The following is a 17575-nucleotide window of genomic DNA, read 5'->3' on the forward strand; positions in this document are numbered from 1 at the left end:
TCTATCACTGATGGTCATTTCAGTCAATTCCATGTCCTTGCTCTTGTGAATAGTGTAGCAATGAACATACACGTGCATGTATCTTTGTAATAGAATAATTTATAATCCTTTGGGTATATACCCAGTAATGAGATTGCTGGATCAAATGGCATTTCTGATTCTAGATCTTTGAGGAATCGTCACACCATCTTCCACAATGGTTGAACTAATTTACACTCCCACCAACACTGTACAAGTGTTCCTCTTTCTCCACAACCTTACCAGCANTTAGTTTGCTGAGGATAATGGCTTCCAGTTTAATCCATGTCCTTGCAAAGGACATGGTCTCATTGCCTTTTATGGTTGCATGGTATTCCATGGTGTATATGTACACATTTTCTTTATCCAGTCTATCACTGATGGTCATTTCAGTCAATTCCATGTCCTTGCTCTTGTGAATAGTGTAGCAATGAACATACACGTGCATGTATCTTTGTAATAGAATAATTTATAATCCTTTGGGTATATACCCAGTAATGAGATTGCTGGATCAAATGGCATTTCTGATTCTAGATCTTTGAGGAATCGTCACACCATCTTCCACAATGGTTGAACTAATTTACACTCCCACCAACACTGTACAAGTGTTCCTCTTTCTCCACAACCTTACCAGCATCTGTTATTTTTTTACTTATTTTTTCTTTTTCATTTCATTTCTATATCTATCAACATATATTCTTTATTCTATTCTGTTCTTTTGTATTGCTTGACTTTTAATAATAAATACATATTTTACAATTTTCCCAAAGTCAATAAAATGTATAAAGAGTGGAAGAGGCATAGATAGAATAAGTTTGTGTGTGCAGGAGATAAGGGTTCATAATGAAACACCTTTTTAAGCCATTAGTAGCATTTAGCAGCCTAATCTGGCTATGTATAGTTACATTTTGTTAATATAGTAGAGTCCAGTGGACATTTGCATGATTTTTCACTAAATAAGCATTTTCAACAAAATCTGTTTTCAAGGAGTATTTTTTACAGTGAATGGAAGCCGACAATAAACAGATAATTAAATAAATAACATATCAACAAATGATACATATTATGAAGAAAAATAAAATAGGTTAAGGCTATAGAGAATGATGGGCAGAGACATAGAGGGTGAGGGGAAGGTACAATTAAACAGAGCAACATTGTAAGTATTTTGTAAAATATGTTTTATGTATATGTACTTGTGAATTTTTGAGTTATAAACCAGTAATGTCTTCTTCTTTGGATTTTTTTTTAGTGACATGAGATTTATAGTTAGAAACAGATGTTCCATGCTCATAATGACTGTGAAGGAGTTAGGGGTACAACAGAATTGTTAAATTCTCTCTTCATAGGGGTTGTCACATCTTTTTTTATTGAATCTAGGAATGAGCCCACGGTCTCTGCAGTTTAAATTAATGATTTTCTTTGCTGGAAATTCAAGCCAATTTTTAACACTCCACTAACCAAGATATGTCTACTCCAGAAGTCTCTCACATGATAATGTTTAACCTCCTTCTAACCATTTTCTCACTATCTAAAATTCACATTTTAATGATTCACCCATTGAAAAGTTACATGCTTTTGTCCTTTAAGTGATGACTAGCTTTTTTCTATAGAGAAAAAATGGTTTAAATATATAAGATCTAAATCCAGACAAGAACTGACAAGTCAGAGCATTTCCAATGGATCACCATAGATTGGTAATTTTCTTTTTTCCTGGATTATATTAACTGAGTGAATGTGATCCCTTTGTTTTAGTTGTAGAAAATCTGGTCCTTCTGCAGTATTCTGCTCAAGAAGTTAGACCACTTGTATGGTGGGCTTATACAAAGAAGCTGGGAAAAACAGAACTTCTCCACTACCAAGAAACTTCTTCAATTGAAAACTCTCAGGTTCAACTGACATGTTTTGACATTTAACTTACTTTTTCATAAAATAAATGCTAGCCATTTAGTATAAGGACAGGTGCTTACTTGTTTGGGCAGGATACATGTAAAAATATATTTCAGGGTCTGCCTTTAAGAAGACTACAATCTAACATGATAGATAAATAATGTTAAGGTCAAAAACATATTGTTAGATAAGAGAAAATCATTTTTCATTCATTGATGAGACATCGATTCATTAAGAAAGTAGCACTGAAAATAGTCCGGAAGGAGGGAGTAATGAGGAAAGAATATTTTACAGGGTAAAGAGGTAGGAAAGATTGAACTATAGCAAGTGGTTGGACATGGCTATTATACAATGCAGGTAAAAGTAAATAATGGGAAATCAAGCTGAAAGTTTATTAGAACTGGCAGATGTTGAGTGCATGGAATAGGTAGAGTTTGTTGTCTGCCCTGTCCTGCATAACCCAGTGATATTTAATCCTACCCTCAGACCCAAGGCTGAATTCTCAGCATCCCATGTAAGTCATGGTAGCATTATCCTTCCATTACTAGGGATTAGTTTAGGAGAAGCACATGGCCAATTAGATGAGAGAATTGTCTGCTGTGAGCCTTCTGGCAAATGTCATCTTGCTATTAAACATTAGAAAGAAATGTTCCCACTCCTTCCAGTGTTGGATCTGCATATGATACTTGAAGTTTTTACGGCTGTTTTGTCATCAACCTGAGGATGAAGCCAACAAGAGAAAGAGAACATGGATCCAAGAGAACTGCTAAGAAGCAAAGGTAGGGGCCAATCTATGAAATTTCTTAATATTTGTGGCATAATAAGAGCTAGTTTTGCTTAATTCATTTAGAATTGTGGGTTTTTTAAATTGTTTGCATCTTAAAGCATCTTAACTGATACACTCAGGCTAGGGAATTTGAACTTACCTATATCAGAGCAGACAGTGAAGAAGCACAGATACTTATAAGTAGAGGATAAGTATTAGATTAATCTGGGCATGATGTTTGAGATGGATTATTAGGATGAAAGTGGATAGGAGAAATTAGTTAGTAGATGATTGTAATTACCCAGGTGAGAGATGACGCAATTCCAAACAAGGGTGAGGCCATGATGAAGATTGTTTTGAATAGATACGAGACAATTTTGAAATAAAAGTAGACCAGCAAGAATGTTTGCAGGTGGGAAAAAATTAGTCAATAAAGAGAGAAAGAAGAAATTATATTGGAAAATAAACGTGTTCTTGGCCATTTCTCACTGGAATTCACTGTCAGGAGCTGCAGTTTATATGGATTCTTGGAAAAGAGTGCCATAGATCATAGAAAACTGTTGTATTTAGCAGCAGCCTGCTTGGCAACACCTCCTCCGACCTCTTTCCTTCCTCATGCTTTGTCCCTTACTTCGCTCTGTAGGATTGTACACTCTAGTGAAGGAGTTTTACAAAAGCCTTTGCCTTGGGCTCTGCTTCCAGGAGAACCCAAAGCCAAAATACTCTCCTAAAGGAAGACTGGACTAAGTAAAACAAAATTACTTTCCACATTTAAAATTCTGAGGTTCTAATAAACAAAATAATGTACTTCCTAAAAGCAACTGTCCCACAGAGGAGGTACGACAATTTCCCGTCTCAAGAATATCATGAACAGTTAAATCCTATTACTACAGACCAACAAAGGGCCTTCTAAGTTCCTTTGCTTCACTACTATTTTGTTGAGTTTAATGCTTTTTGATTTCCCTATGTTGCTGGTCTTGGACTTGAAAGTGGCTTTCCTATCCTGAAACATTTGTTTTCATGATTTCAATGTGTTGGAATATATCATGTGTAAGAATTCTGGCACATTTTAAAGAGAAGCCTCCAAAAACATATTCTAGTTTTCAAATGGATTGGCTAATAAGAGTAATATAAATGAAAATGAAAGAAGGCAATAGGAAACAATATTGAAATTTCTAACTTAACCAGGCATAGGAGAGCAGAACAGTAATGGAGACAGTCAGGGTTCTCAGTGCAGATAAGCATTTCACAGTCTGATCTACAGGCCCTACCAGTGCCATCAGTTCCAGGCATTTCAATAAAATATGAATCACCTCTCCTGCGGAGGTAACTGCGGTGAACCTAGAATTCAGCCATTGCGTAGAAAAAGCACAAAGACCCCAACCGAGGCAAGCAGTCATGAATGGCATGTGTAATTCCTTGCAGGTGAGACTAGGTATATGGGAAATAACTCTAGGATTTTACTCAGAAAAAAATATTGTAAACTAAATCACTGAGAAAAAAATGGAAGAGTAAGCATGAACTTCATTCCTCAAAGGTATCAAATATGTAAGATATTTATTTCTTTAACTTCAGAGATGGCTCATCAAATCTGACAATGAAGTGATTTGTTAAAATAAATTGATTTAAAATAGTTTTCACCTTTTTGAATAGTGTGGGAATTTTCCAGAATGCCTATGAAATGTAAGGCATGTACTAGGTTCACATATCCAGAATTAAATAATAATGTTCTTGTCTCTACCATTTCGTAAACAACTTTCCAGACACTGGAGACAAGCCCAGAGTATTCAAGCCCAGAGTATTCAACACCCACATCTACTGTCACTTTTGCCATGGGGATAGTTGATGGAGCTGGCAAGGAACATTATTAGGCAGTGTAAGCATTCTTGTGGATAAATAGCAAAGACTGTTAAGCACCCTTGCCTTTTTCCTTTGTAGGAATTCGTCTCCCCTTATCCTGAAGACCTTTTTGCATCCTTTTTTGATTAAGGATCTGGTGAATTCATCTACAGTGGCATAAATTTATGATTAGATACTCTAATGTTGTACCCCTCTAATACTAACATATTGCACAAAGGGTAAATTATTACATCTCCCAGAAATGTGGTCATGCTTAATGGTGCCAATACATTCTGAGAAACATGCACTTAGGTGATTTCTTCATCCTGTGAACATCATAGAGTGTACTCACATAAACCTAGATGGTATAGGCTACTACACACCGAGGATATATGGTACAGCCTATTGTTCCTCAGCTACAAATCTGTACTGCATGTTACTACACTGAATCTTGTGGGTAATTGCAACACAAAGGTAAATATTGTGTATTTAAATATTGAAAAGGTACAGTAAAAATACAGTATAAAAATAAAAAATGGTATACCTATATAGGGCACTTATCATGAATGTAGCTTGCAGGACTAGAAGTTGCTCTGGGTAAACTGGTGAGTGAGTAGTGAGTGAATGTGACGGTCCTAGGATATTACTGTACACTATTATAATATTATAGTACTAGTATTACTGTACTTATTAAAACACTGTATGCTTAGGCTACACTAAATTTATTTTTAAAACTTCTTTCTTCAATAATAAAGTTGCCTTAGCTTACTGTAACTACTTTCTAAAGTGTTTAATTTTTTTAAACATTTGACTCTTTTGTAATAACACTTAGCTAAAAATACACATTGTACAGCTATAAATATTTTCTTCCTTTATATCCATAGTCTAAATATTTTTCTGTTTTTATTTTATTTGTACCTTTTAATCTTTTTTGCTAAAAACTAAGACACAAACATACAAATTAGCCTAGGTCTACACAGGGTCAAGGTCATGAATATCATTCTTCCTCCACAACTTACCCCACTGGAAGGTTTCCAGGGGGCAATAACATGACATGAGGCTGTCATCTCCTATGATAACAGTGCCTTCTTCTGGAATGCCTCCCGAAGGACTTGCCTGAGGCTGTTAACTTTTAAAACTATATAAATAGAAGGAGACAGTCCAAGAGAGCAATTAAGTATAGCATAGTAAATACATAAATCAGCAACATAGTCATTTATTATCATTATCAAATATTATATACTGTACCCAATTGCCTGTCCTATACTTATATTGGACTGACAGTGCAATAGATTTATTTACACCAGTATCATCACAAACACTGGAGTAATGCATTGTGCTTCAATGTAGTGATGGCTACAACATTAGGCAGTAAGAATTTTTCAGCTCCATTATAATCTTACGGGACCACTAGCCCATGTGTAGTCTGTCTTTGACCAAAACATTGTTAGTCAATGCATGACTGTATTTGCATATTTTTTTCTATCCAGAGGGGGAAAAAATGCCAACTACAAAATTACAGGCCTGTTAGTAGTGGAAAGATTGATTTGGAAGATACAAAAGGGGCCAGTTGCCATATTCCTCACAAATAACACCAAGGTTTTACTCTCCTATCCTGTTTTCACATTCATCACAACTCACTGGATGGCCTTTTCAGAATGACAAAGACCTAACTGATTGTTTTTGCAAAAGGACGCAAAAGATTCATATTAGGGGAGTGTGCGTTTTCACTGCACTCTGAGGAGTCTTTACAGGATAAAGAAGAAGGGAAATAAGGTGATTAATCCACCACCATGCAATTTTCCTTCTCGTTAATAGAACCTCCCCGCAAGAGATTCTTCCTTCCCCCCTCTACTTCCCTCTCAGGCTAAGAAGCATCAGAAAGTCAAGGTTCAGAGAGCCAAGCTAATGGGGGGTCAGAATCTGAACAAGGGTCCTGAGATGGGCAGAGGGCACAAGTAGAATGTAAAGAAAGGATAGGGCTTGATGTCAAGCCAGTAGTTTGTTGAGCCAGAGGCTCCCTATGGATTCCTTCGGTCATGGGATTCAGCACTAATGAAGACCTTATACACCAGGAAGTGCAGACACAAAATGAAAAGATAAAATGTTTTTCAGTTGTTCAAAGGCTAGTGAAATCACTCCTTAGCCCAATGGCAGAACTGGAGGGGAGAATGGCTGGGCTCCATAACAGGTGCAGACGAATGCTGACTAGCAGTGAAAGAGCGGAGAGAAGAGCCCCTAAAAGCTTCTTCTTTTTACTGAACCTTGCTTTTAAGTGAAATGGTCTTGATATTCCCAACAATTCTGTTACTTGACTTTACCTACAATTTCAACTGTGTATTAGGAAATTCTTGTGGGGGTATTTGAGGCTGAGAATAATACTCTTACTGTTATACTTCAGAGTTGTCATCTCATCACTGCCTTTTTTAAGTCAAATTTGTTTTACTTTTTAAAGAAAATGTATTTTCCTCCTTTTATTCTGCTGCCTCCATCTCATTTTACAAAATGTTAACATTCCTTCATTATGTCACACACGGTCTCCAACAAATGTCATCAGAATTGCAAAGTTATTCAGTGTCTTGTGACTGTTTTGCAGTATTTACCCAAGTTTCCTTGCAGATCTATTCATGAATAAATTTTGCATGCTCTGTAAAGCTAACTGCATTCTCAGATATTGCCATTCATAGTTTTATGACATACTAATTGTAAGAAGTTGATGTTTTCCCTGTCACATATATGTCCTTATTAATTCCAGAGTATTTTAAACAGAAAACAGCTAAATGAAAATAAAAAACAGCATGTATACTAAGTAGTTGCTAGCAGTGAATGACATGCTTAATTACTGCTGGCTACGGTCCTTTAAACTAAAGAGACAACCTTTGATAATTAAACACACACACACGCACACACACATATTAATTCTTTCCAACATATATCATTTCTAAAATACAAGGAAGTCAATATTCTTCCCAGTTCTATCAAATTTATGATCCTTTTATTTCCGGTTAAAGTCTGGTAGACCATTCAGGTTTTATGTTTAAGCTCAGTGCTAATGCCTCCCTCATCCACACTCTTGACTCAAGGAAATGACCAGGAGCAATTGCTAAGTACAGAGCCCATCGGCGAGTCTAACTGGCTTGCTTCCCAGATGCCCCTGCCATCTGTTGGAAATGTAGCCCAATAGAAACAGAAGGTAGACTTAAAAATGCACTTTTCCCCGTGTCTTTTAAAAAGTGTGTTTATCACGCTTTAATTATTAGCCATGTAAACAGGCTTTAAATCATGGCCTCAGATACTAAAATAAACACTGCTCCTCCACTTGGCGTGGTAGGGGAGCTTTGCATCATGATATATTTAAACAAATCTTCAATCTCTTTGTCTCCTTGTTCCATAAAATATGACATTGGCCATTAAAACAATAAGTCATATAGAGCAAAATGCAAGATGAGAAAATGGTTTTGCAGAAGAAAGAGGTCAACTAACGGAGAAAGAATGAGACAAAGGGCACTTTGTGAGCCAAACAGGAACTATTTTCTCTCACCGCAAGATATGTACCTTTTGGTAGAAGTCACTGTGGAAATTTAGATAAATTTACATAAAGTAGTATTTATTCAATATCATGCTCATACACTTAATAAATTAACGGAGATTTTTAGCACTCATTGTATTTTCTGAACCAAAGGAGATACAAAGCAAACCCCACTCCTGCCCAAAATACCATATAAATAATCAGAGCCCCAGAACAGTCATCTTCAGACAGTGCATCAGAATTAGCACACATTTCTGGCTGCAGGATTTCTTCTTTTTTTTTTTACCCACTGTCTCCCAGGCTGGAGTGCAGTGGCCGGATCTCAGCTCACTGCAAGCTCCGCCTCCCAGGTTCACGCCATTCTCCTGCCTCAGCCTCCTGAGTAGCTGGGGCCACAGGCGCCCGCCATCTCGCCCGGCTAATTTTTTGTATTTTTAGTAGAGACAGGGTTTCACCATGTTAGCCAGGATGGTCTCGATCTCCAGACCTCGTGATCCACCCACCTCAGCCTCCCTAAGTGCTGGGATTACAGGCTTGAGCCACCGTGCCCGGCCTCTGGCTGCAGGATTTTTGATTCAGTAGGTCTGAGGCTGCCCAAGAATGTATTTTCTAACAACTTCCCAAGCTGGGGTGCTGCTGCTGTTCCAGGCTACAAAGTAGTAAAGGTCAGAACGTAAGAATTCCAGAAAAGCAGAGACAGACGCAGACAGGAAGAGAAGCCTTTGAGGACATTGAATTTTACAGCTGAATGATACGTTAGCATTAGGAGTCTCTAACTATAACTCTCCTCAATTAGCAAGTTATAAAACAGAAGCCCTTGGGAGTTATCTGACTTTCTCAGAGTCACTTAGTGGCCTAGTCCAAAACAGGAGCAGGTAAAAAGTTTGGCTGCTTTTGCTATGACTCTCAGAACCAAACACATATGGAGAAATTTGATCACTGGTATGTTGCTTGTACTCTGGATGTTTTCCCCTTTAGAAAACTTTAGGACAATGCCCAAAAAGGGAGGAAAAAGAGTCTAATTCTTGCAAGTGCACATCCATGTGGACAGGTGAATTATATTAAAATTATATTAATATATATAAATATATTACCCGTGTCCCTCCACCTGTAAGAGGCGTGCTTCAGAGACAGAATTTTGGAGGGAGGTAGAGGAACGTGGAATACCAAAGAGAGAGATGAATAGACATAAGAGAAGATGGCGATCTTCAGGGGTACATCCTGTCCTTTCTTTGAGATTCCTGGGCAGTTTATGTGACTACTAGATTGCCATCAAGGAAGTCAACCATGTCTAGAGAAGAGCTCCTTCATGTGTCCGAGTATCCAAAGCCAAGAAATAAAGAGCTTGTTTAACGCAGTTGACAGCAAGTTACAAGACTGTCAGAAAGTCATGGTCCAGAGATGACCTTGAAGGAGGAAAAGAAGGCCTTAAGACCTTAAGAAGCCTTAAAGGAGGGAAAGCAGAAAAAAGGTTGAGAATTTGGCAAAATATGCCAATAAACTTTAATGCTGTTATTTGTGTTTTTATATTAATTAAATATTTTAATAAAATATTTGTACTGGGTGTGTTTACAGGATATAATTCATGAAGAAAATAAGACCAAATGTTTCAATACAACAGATTTCTCTCCTGAAGTGGGAAATCCATAAAAAGTGTAATGTTAGCCTCAGGGTAGGAACCATGTTTTGTTCATTATTAAATCTCTGGCACTGCACATAGTAGTTGGTCCATACTTTTGGATTAGATTAAAGTTCCTTTAGAAAACTTCAGCATATTTTATCCCTAGGAAGAAAATAAGGAAAGCGGTGTCATTGTTTTGAAAAAAAAAAAAGAGTTGTAAAAAGGGAGAATTAAACACTGAGAACCAGATAAGGTACTTGCAGTAGGAAATGAATAAGAGAAATCTAGAAGGAAGGAAAGATCACAGGAGTGTAATCAAGTGGCATTTCTATAGCCACTCAGTTGCTCTGCCACCACCCCTAAAGTTTTCTGCCCAAGGCTTAAGAGATTCTGGATGTACGTTTATTAGGAATACCATTCTCTTAGAATTGGCACCCCTAACCCAAGCAAAATGAGATATGCGAAAGCAGCCCAGTGATGTCAAGCACTATTATGTTCAAAATCTAAACCTGGGGTATGGAGCAAGCAAATGCTAATCGACTGGCTTCCCCTATCAGTTATTTTAGTGCCTCCTTTAATCTGGTCTACCTTTGCATCCTTTGCATACATAGGCCACAAAAAGGGCAAAATCCTATTTTAAACTAGACAGGGCCTGGTGCTCTGAGTATTCCAAAGGGCTGAAATAATCATCCCAACAGCAATCAATTCCCCTGTTAGTGGTGGACAGGAATGCTGAGTGAGGTGGGCAAAGAAGACCAAAGTGAGATGGACAAAGACAAGTTATGTAACACTGTTATCTTACAAAAATGTTAATGGTGTCTTTATGGAAGCCATTTCCCCAAAATATATAATACCAACTTGTTGCAGCCTTTAATAGTAAAAATGTTTGCTTCCTGTAAACCCTGAAGGTGTGTTACGCGGATTAGTAAAGCCTTGTAAAATGCCTCCAGCATTGCAAAACAAGAAATTTCCTCATGTTACAAACACAAGGATTCATTTACATGGAAGGAATTCCTTACCAGTCAGGGCTCATTTTTTCACTAATCAACCATTACTTAAATTTTGGTTCTGCATGAACCACATGCCCCTCATGTGCCTTGCACAGCAAAAGTTGAGTAAATGCAATCGTAAAATTCCATCTTGCTCTGCAGCTCTCAGACAGGCTGAGCAAATCCAATGATGAGAAATGGGCAAAAGACCATAGCAGAGGCTACCATGGTTCAACCATTTTCTAAGTTGTTTCCATTTGAAATTGCTGAAGTTTTGGAGACATAATCAGTCCTTGTTGCTAGTTGCTATTTCTGTGTGGTTCATTGTGGTCCAGGCTCTCCGAGGGCACATCTGGTCACACTAATGGCTCTTCTAGGCAGGGCACTGCCCATCTGCCAGGGCCTGTGGAGACAGGGGCAGGGCAGTTCTTGCCCCCAAGAGGCTCTGGGCTCATCAGCACAACCTTCTGTGGTCCTGGCTGTTTGCCTATGCAGAGAAGGGCACTGGAGCAGGGGCACAGTGCTGTGGGTCAGCCCAAGGCATGGATTTAATGAAAGATCTGCTGGAAGCCACATCAAACAGCAGCACGAGTCCACAAATCCGCTCAGCAAGGTAACTTGAAGGGCATCTGTCACATTTCTCTCTGGTGATGGTTAGCCCTTGATATGCCCAGAAAGAACTCTGCAGCATTTTAAAATACTGGCTATACACCTCTCATATTGCCCACAAACAACTCTGAGACTGTAATACAAGACTTATCTCCGCTCTTGGGTATCCACATAGCAGGTGTCCATGCCTATTGAATGCACTTAGGAATGAATAGGGAGAATGCCTTTTGAAGCTGTGGTTGGGCAGAGACTATAACAGTTCATGTGTCACATCTGCACCTTAAGTCAAGCTCACAGCCAACTGGTAAACTTTCCTCCAGCTGTGTTTCAGAATCACTCTATGGCCTGAACAGCTCAGCACATAGGGAATTTAAATATGCAATTTACATATACTTGGAGGTTTCCAAATATACAAGTTTGTGTCACATTTCATGAATACATTGAAAGCCATTAGATACTTTAAAAATACAGTAGATTAATGTTCCCCCTCTCTGCCCAACTCTATAATTGTTTCTTTAAGCCTCTTTTAAAGTTAAACATACATTCAAATAGTAATTTTTTAGGCCATTGAATAGAGTATATTTTATGCTTCCACAGATCCACTTTGCCACCAAAGGAAGGAAACAAAAAACAGACTCAAGAACAATTTATAAGGAATTCTTAAAATTCAAAATGCAGTCACTTAGATAGAGCCAGTGCCCCTAGTATCTTGGATGAGTAAGATACTAAACCAGTACCAAGATGAACAAGAGAATGAAGCAACCAGATTTTCAGGTTTAAACAGCTCTTCCTCACAATATTGTTCCCAAGGAGAAGCGAACGCTAAGCTAAGCCAACGATTCATCAGACTCATATCAGAGATGAGGCCCCCAAGCCTCAAAGACGATTCTTTCAGTGTACCCAGGAACTCCATCTTATGTGTTTACTAAAATTTATTTTCAGATGATCTGATTCTTTTACCTTCTTATTTAATATTTCCAGTATACGTTTACATGATTCATTTGTTCTTAAAGTGACTGTTAATGAAGTATCCATAATGTGCAGGTTACTGAACTAGAGGCAGTGAGAGATGCAAAAAATAATCACCTGAATCAAAAGCAGAAATGTGCCTTATCACACAAATAGATAACCTACCACATAGATATGCCCACCAAAGAAAAAAATTATTCAGTGCTACTAGCACAGTCAGAATGACTTTATTTGGCACCATCAATATAGGTACAGAGACCACTACAATGGGATTTTGCTGTAGAGAAGAAAGATCGGGCTCAACTCCAAATACAGCCCGGGCATCTGGGAATTTATAGCCAAGGAGCAGGGTGGGTGTCAGAGGATGGAAGGTTACTGTGAGGAAACATGAGGGTAAGGGAGATTCATGCTAAAGACAGGCCAGGGTAATTAGACATCACCTGGGTGATGGTGAAAGATAAGGGCCCCATCTGATATTGAGGGTGACTTGTTATTGAAGGTGCGAGGTTCTTTCTAAACTGGCTTAGCAGGAGTCTTGGTAAAATTAGGTTTTACAAGGAAGTACACAGATGAGCCTAACAGAAGGCTCAAGGGTCTGACTAAAGTTTGACCAAGCGAAGAATCTTTGTCAACCTACAGGCCAGGTCCTTTTGTCTGTGGTCAGCCTGCTGCTCCCACCTCTCCACCTCCCATGGTTCTGTAATACTCTTTATCTTCTTCTTTTCCTTTTTCTCCTCATAGCACTCACTTTCCCTGATATTTTTCTCCTCTCTTCACAAGTTATTTAAGCCCCGTTGTTTTAGGAAATCAGATGCATTTAGTAGATAAAGGATATACCAAGGCCTGGTATTTGGTATTAGCTCAATATACATACAGGATGGATAGATGGATGAGAGAAATAGGGACCCTGTTCTGAGTGAGCTTATGGCCTAAATAAAATGACAAGTAATATGAATGCATGTGTTAAGTAAGTCTAAAAAGTGATACATCATAAAGAATTGAGTGCAAAAGACAAATCTGTAAGATAGAATCAAATATCCTATAGCTCCATCTGTAGTTATTGCAGACAACACTAATTTTAGGACCTGAACCACACTGGTGCCATCCAGCAAGTTGACATTATGAAGATATGGGAGTCTCACTTGACAAAGTGCAGGAGAGAAATGAAATACCCAAGTTCTAGAGTTAGAATGCCTGGATTCCACATCGCCTTTGTCGTTTGCTGGCTGTTGGAACCTGGCAAAGTACTAACTACAGTTTTCTTTTCCTCAGGTTACAAAATTATAAATTATGGCACCAGCTTCATAAAGACATGATAAGGATGAAGTAGCATGATCCATGCACAGCATTTATGTTTTGCGAGAAGTTATTTATTGAGAGGTTATTGACATTAGTAAAAATTATTACTGCAAAATAATGTACATGAGTAATCTCCCTCAACCAGACAAGCCAAGAAGGGACTTTGTGCCTGTGTTAAGGGTGTACGTCAATCTCCTTTGAATCCCTACAGTTATGGTTCCCTCAGCAAGTGTTTCCAGGGTGGAGACTGGTTAATGAACACTTGATTTCACACAGCTACATAATAAACCTCACTCAGGTCCAGTGAACCAGCCGGGAACACATGAGTCTGGAGGGAAGTGTCCTTTGCACAGAAGGAGAGAATTTGAAGAATACATACATAGTGGGAAATGCAGAAAATGCAGAAAAACTCCCGGAGATTCTGTGTGGTATGAAACAGTTATGCTGAGCACTTACTGAATTGTTTTTAGTCACCCACATAAGAAGCTATGGCAAAATTTGAAATGGAAAAGTTAAAATGTAAAATGTATGTATTAACTCCTGTGCTAAGGTCTCATGCCCTAGAGGGAAACCTCATCTCTCTTTTGGGAAGAGGAAATTAATATATGTTTGTTGAGTACTGTGATAATGTAAATTACAATCATGCTTCTCAACCAAAAGAATATCGATTCTAAGTGGTGATGGTGAATAAATCTCTGTAGAGGGCTGTCATTTTCAACTCAGTGACTCTCATTGAAGCTTTTTAAAAGCTTTACATTAAACTAAGCCAAAGGCAGATTCAGAAAATGATTTTAAAGAATTTATTTTAAAATGGATGAAATAACAATAGGTGAAGTAATAATAATTTCATAAATCTGTCTTGAAAGAAAACCAGCTAACTTATCCCTTTTCAAATGGGAAAAGATTGAAAATTCTCCAGCACATACAAAGTATTTTATGCTTCTAAAAATTAAAAATGGATGAAGTAGCTTTTTTTCTTTCATAAAAGTAGGGGGGAAAGGTAATTTTTAGATTGAGATCAAGGCTTCCAAGTTTGAATCTAGAATAAACTTTAAATCCCCAAAGCAATTGAAAATGATTTTTAAATATTTTAATCCTGCCTGCTTTTAACAAAAGGAACCCACACAAACAACAAAAGGAGGAAAAAAGTGTCTAATCAGATCTTGTTCCTGTCTCCAAAGTGGTGATTTTTCAAGCATTCTAGAAGAGTTAAATAAGGGCTATTACAGAGTTTCACACAGGATGATCAACAATGTAAATGCAGAAAGAATCTCATAATTACCGAAGGAAACTTCCAGCTGTGGACAATTAAAGATTTAACATATTAACAACGAGAACCTTCCAAACATGGGGAAAAAAGAGGCAATTCACAGAACTTACAGTTTCCACTAAAACAATGGCATAATCAGACATCTGACCCAGAGAAGTCAAGAAATAGTTGTGTTGAATGATCAGATGCACTTGATTCCGGATCAAATGTGGCATAAACTCAAACATCATCCCTAGTACCAGAATGGAGTTATTTGCATTTTCATATCCATAGAACATTTAGAAATGTTGACAGCTTATATCATGTCCAAAAGTGGTGGTGAGAAAATGTTCCACTCTTTTCCCTTTAATTCACATATGGATGAGAAAATGGAATTCCTTAGGTCTCTAGCTATTCATGACTCTAGTGCCTCAGGCTAACGTTTTCATTTCCCTTGTTATTTTTCTTTACAGTAACACTTTCCATTTAAGTGACATTAAGGGAAGCACTTTTCTGGGCTATTTTATAATTGTTTTACCCAGTTCTTCATGAATACTGGTAAAATAAAAAGCTATAGTAATTTTAAACATTTCCAGGTTTGAGCTGTTGGTCCAAATAAAAGTCTAAAACTCATGATTTGGGAAGTTATTTTGAAGGAATAAACACGTATTACTATGAGTAGCTTTCAGTGCACAATTTCTCTGTAATATATAAGTACAGTGGAGTCCAAAATTCAGTCACACCATAATTTATATAGATCTCTCATTTTGTCAATAAATAATCTGGTTTTCTTACAGAGCCCCTGCTGAGTAGTTAATGGGATAATTTAGTTGAGTAGCTATTCAACTTAAAATATTTAAAATAACAATATTATTTAAAAATCTTTTAAAATAATATTGTTCAGCCCATTTTGAAATGTTCTATGTTTGGTCCTCTCATCAGCAATACTGGGCATGTCTGAGATAAGGGGAATGAATGAAAGATATGACTTCTAAAATATGATTATATGGAAAAGAGAAGACTTCCTCAGTCAGGGTCCTTGGCTCCTCCCATCTTTGGGGCAACACCAGCTAGTTGTACTGCTTCCTTCTCTTGTTTGGTGAGGGCCTGGCAGCAGTTCCTGCCACATGGGGTCTAACCTAGGCCCTCATATATACAGAGACACAAAATCTCCATGGACTCTCCCAAATGAGTGTTCCACTCTCTGCCTTGGCTGTAGGATCACATTGCTTTGACCAATTCGGCCTCCATGATAAACTTCTTGCTTCCCATTCTGCTACATTCCTGGACATGCTCAGGGGAATAAGGACTCACGTGTCCTTGCTATACCACACAGGAACTGGAAAAGGGCCATGAGACTGCCTCACCTGCAGATTCACCTCACTTACCTATCATGAGGTATTCTGGACTCTCCTTCCCATAATCCCCTGAGAGTAGAAGAACGCATTCTTTGCCTCATATCCTGCTTCTCCTGGACTTCAGCTCCATGCTTAAGGCTTGATGACACTGATAGAGAGGGGCATTTTCTCTTCACAATGGGACATCACTGTAATCAGAGTGACCCAGTTCAGAACATGCTACCTCAAAATATGGTACCTTGGCATTTGAGAAAACAGCAGAAACAGGAGATCTTTCTGAACTTCTCTCACCATTCTTCCTGTAGCAGGCCATAAAAGAATTCTCTAGCCTTCCTCAAAAGTAGGTAAGACCCTCATTCTACAGTGGTCCTTCCCCTACCCACAAGAAAGGAACAGAGACACGGAGACACAAGGAATAATCTAAACAAACAGGCCTTGTTGAGTTTCCCCCAACCCAGCTTATTGCCATTAGATCATACCTCCTTCTATCCCACCGTATTTCTGTACGACTGTCCATTCTTTACCAACCCTAAGCATAAAATACAGTTTTTTCTGTTTCTCTGAGTCTTCATTTCTGAAGACTCTTATGTCACCTAAAACGTATATTAAATAAATGTGTAGGCTGGGTGTGGTGGCTCAGGACTCTAATCCCAGCACTTTGGGAGGCTGAGGTGGGCAGATCACCAGAGGTCAGGAGTTCGAGACCAGCCTGACCAAAATGGTGAAACCCCGTCTCTACCAAAACTACAAAACATTAGCTGCGTGTGGTGGTGGGCACCCGTAATCCCAGCTCTCGGGAGGCTGAGGCAGGAGAATTGCTTGAATCCCGGGAAGCAGAGGTTGCAGTGAGCCAAAATTGTGCCATTGCACTCCAGCCTGGGCAACAAGAGAGAAACTCCATCTCAAAAACTAACAAATAAATTAAAATAAAGTAAAATAAGATAAAATAAAAGTGTGTGCTTTCCTCTTGTTAATCTATCTTTCAACAAGATATAGGGGGCTCAGCCATGAATCCAGCAAGTGTTGAGGAAAGAAATCTTTTCTCCAGAATAGAAGTCTCTCAGGCAAGCCCTTAGTAAGTTACCGGAGAGCTCAAAATAATGAATCAAGTTATTTCTTCCTTCCATTTGCCCTTCCCCATCCCTATCCTAACCACCTTGTTTTCAAGCATATTGTCTTGCTCCAGAGATTAGGTAATCACTTTTCTCTGTCCTGGGGTGATAAGCTTCTGGGCTGTAAAAGTGATTCCTCTAACTGTTTCTCCCACTTCAATGCAGTCAATCTTTTAGCTGGAGGTTAGTATGTGACTTTGAATCAGAAGATTCAGAGTCCAGACTTCTGGGTTCTAATTTAGGCCATTATTTTATTCTCTACTTTTAGAATACTTTCTAATGATACATTCCTGGATAAGTCACTTAACCTTTTCTGATTCGCTTCTCTCT

Source organism: Rhinopithecus bieti, unplaced genomic scaffold (assembly GCF_001698545.2).
Source record: "Rhinopithecus bieti isolate Rb0 unplaced genomic scaffold, ASM169854v2 scaffold_6439, whole genome shotgun sequence".
Taxonomy (NCBI): Eukaryota; Metazoa; Chordata; class Mammalia; order Primates; family Cercopithecidae; genus Rhinopithecus; species Rhinopithecus bieti.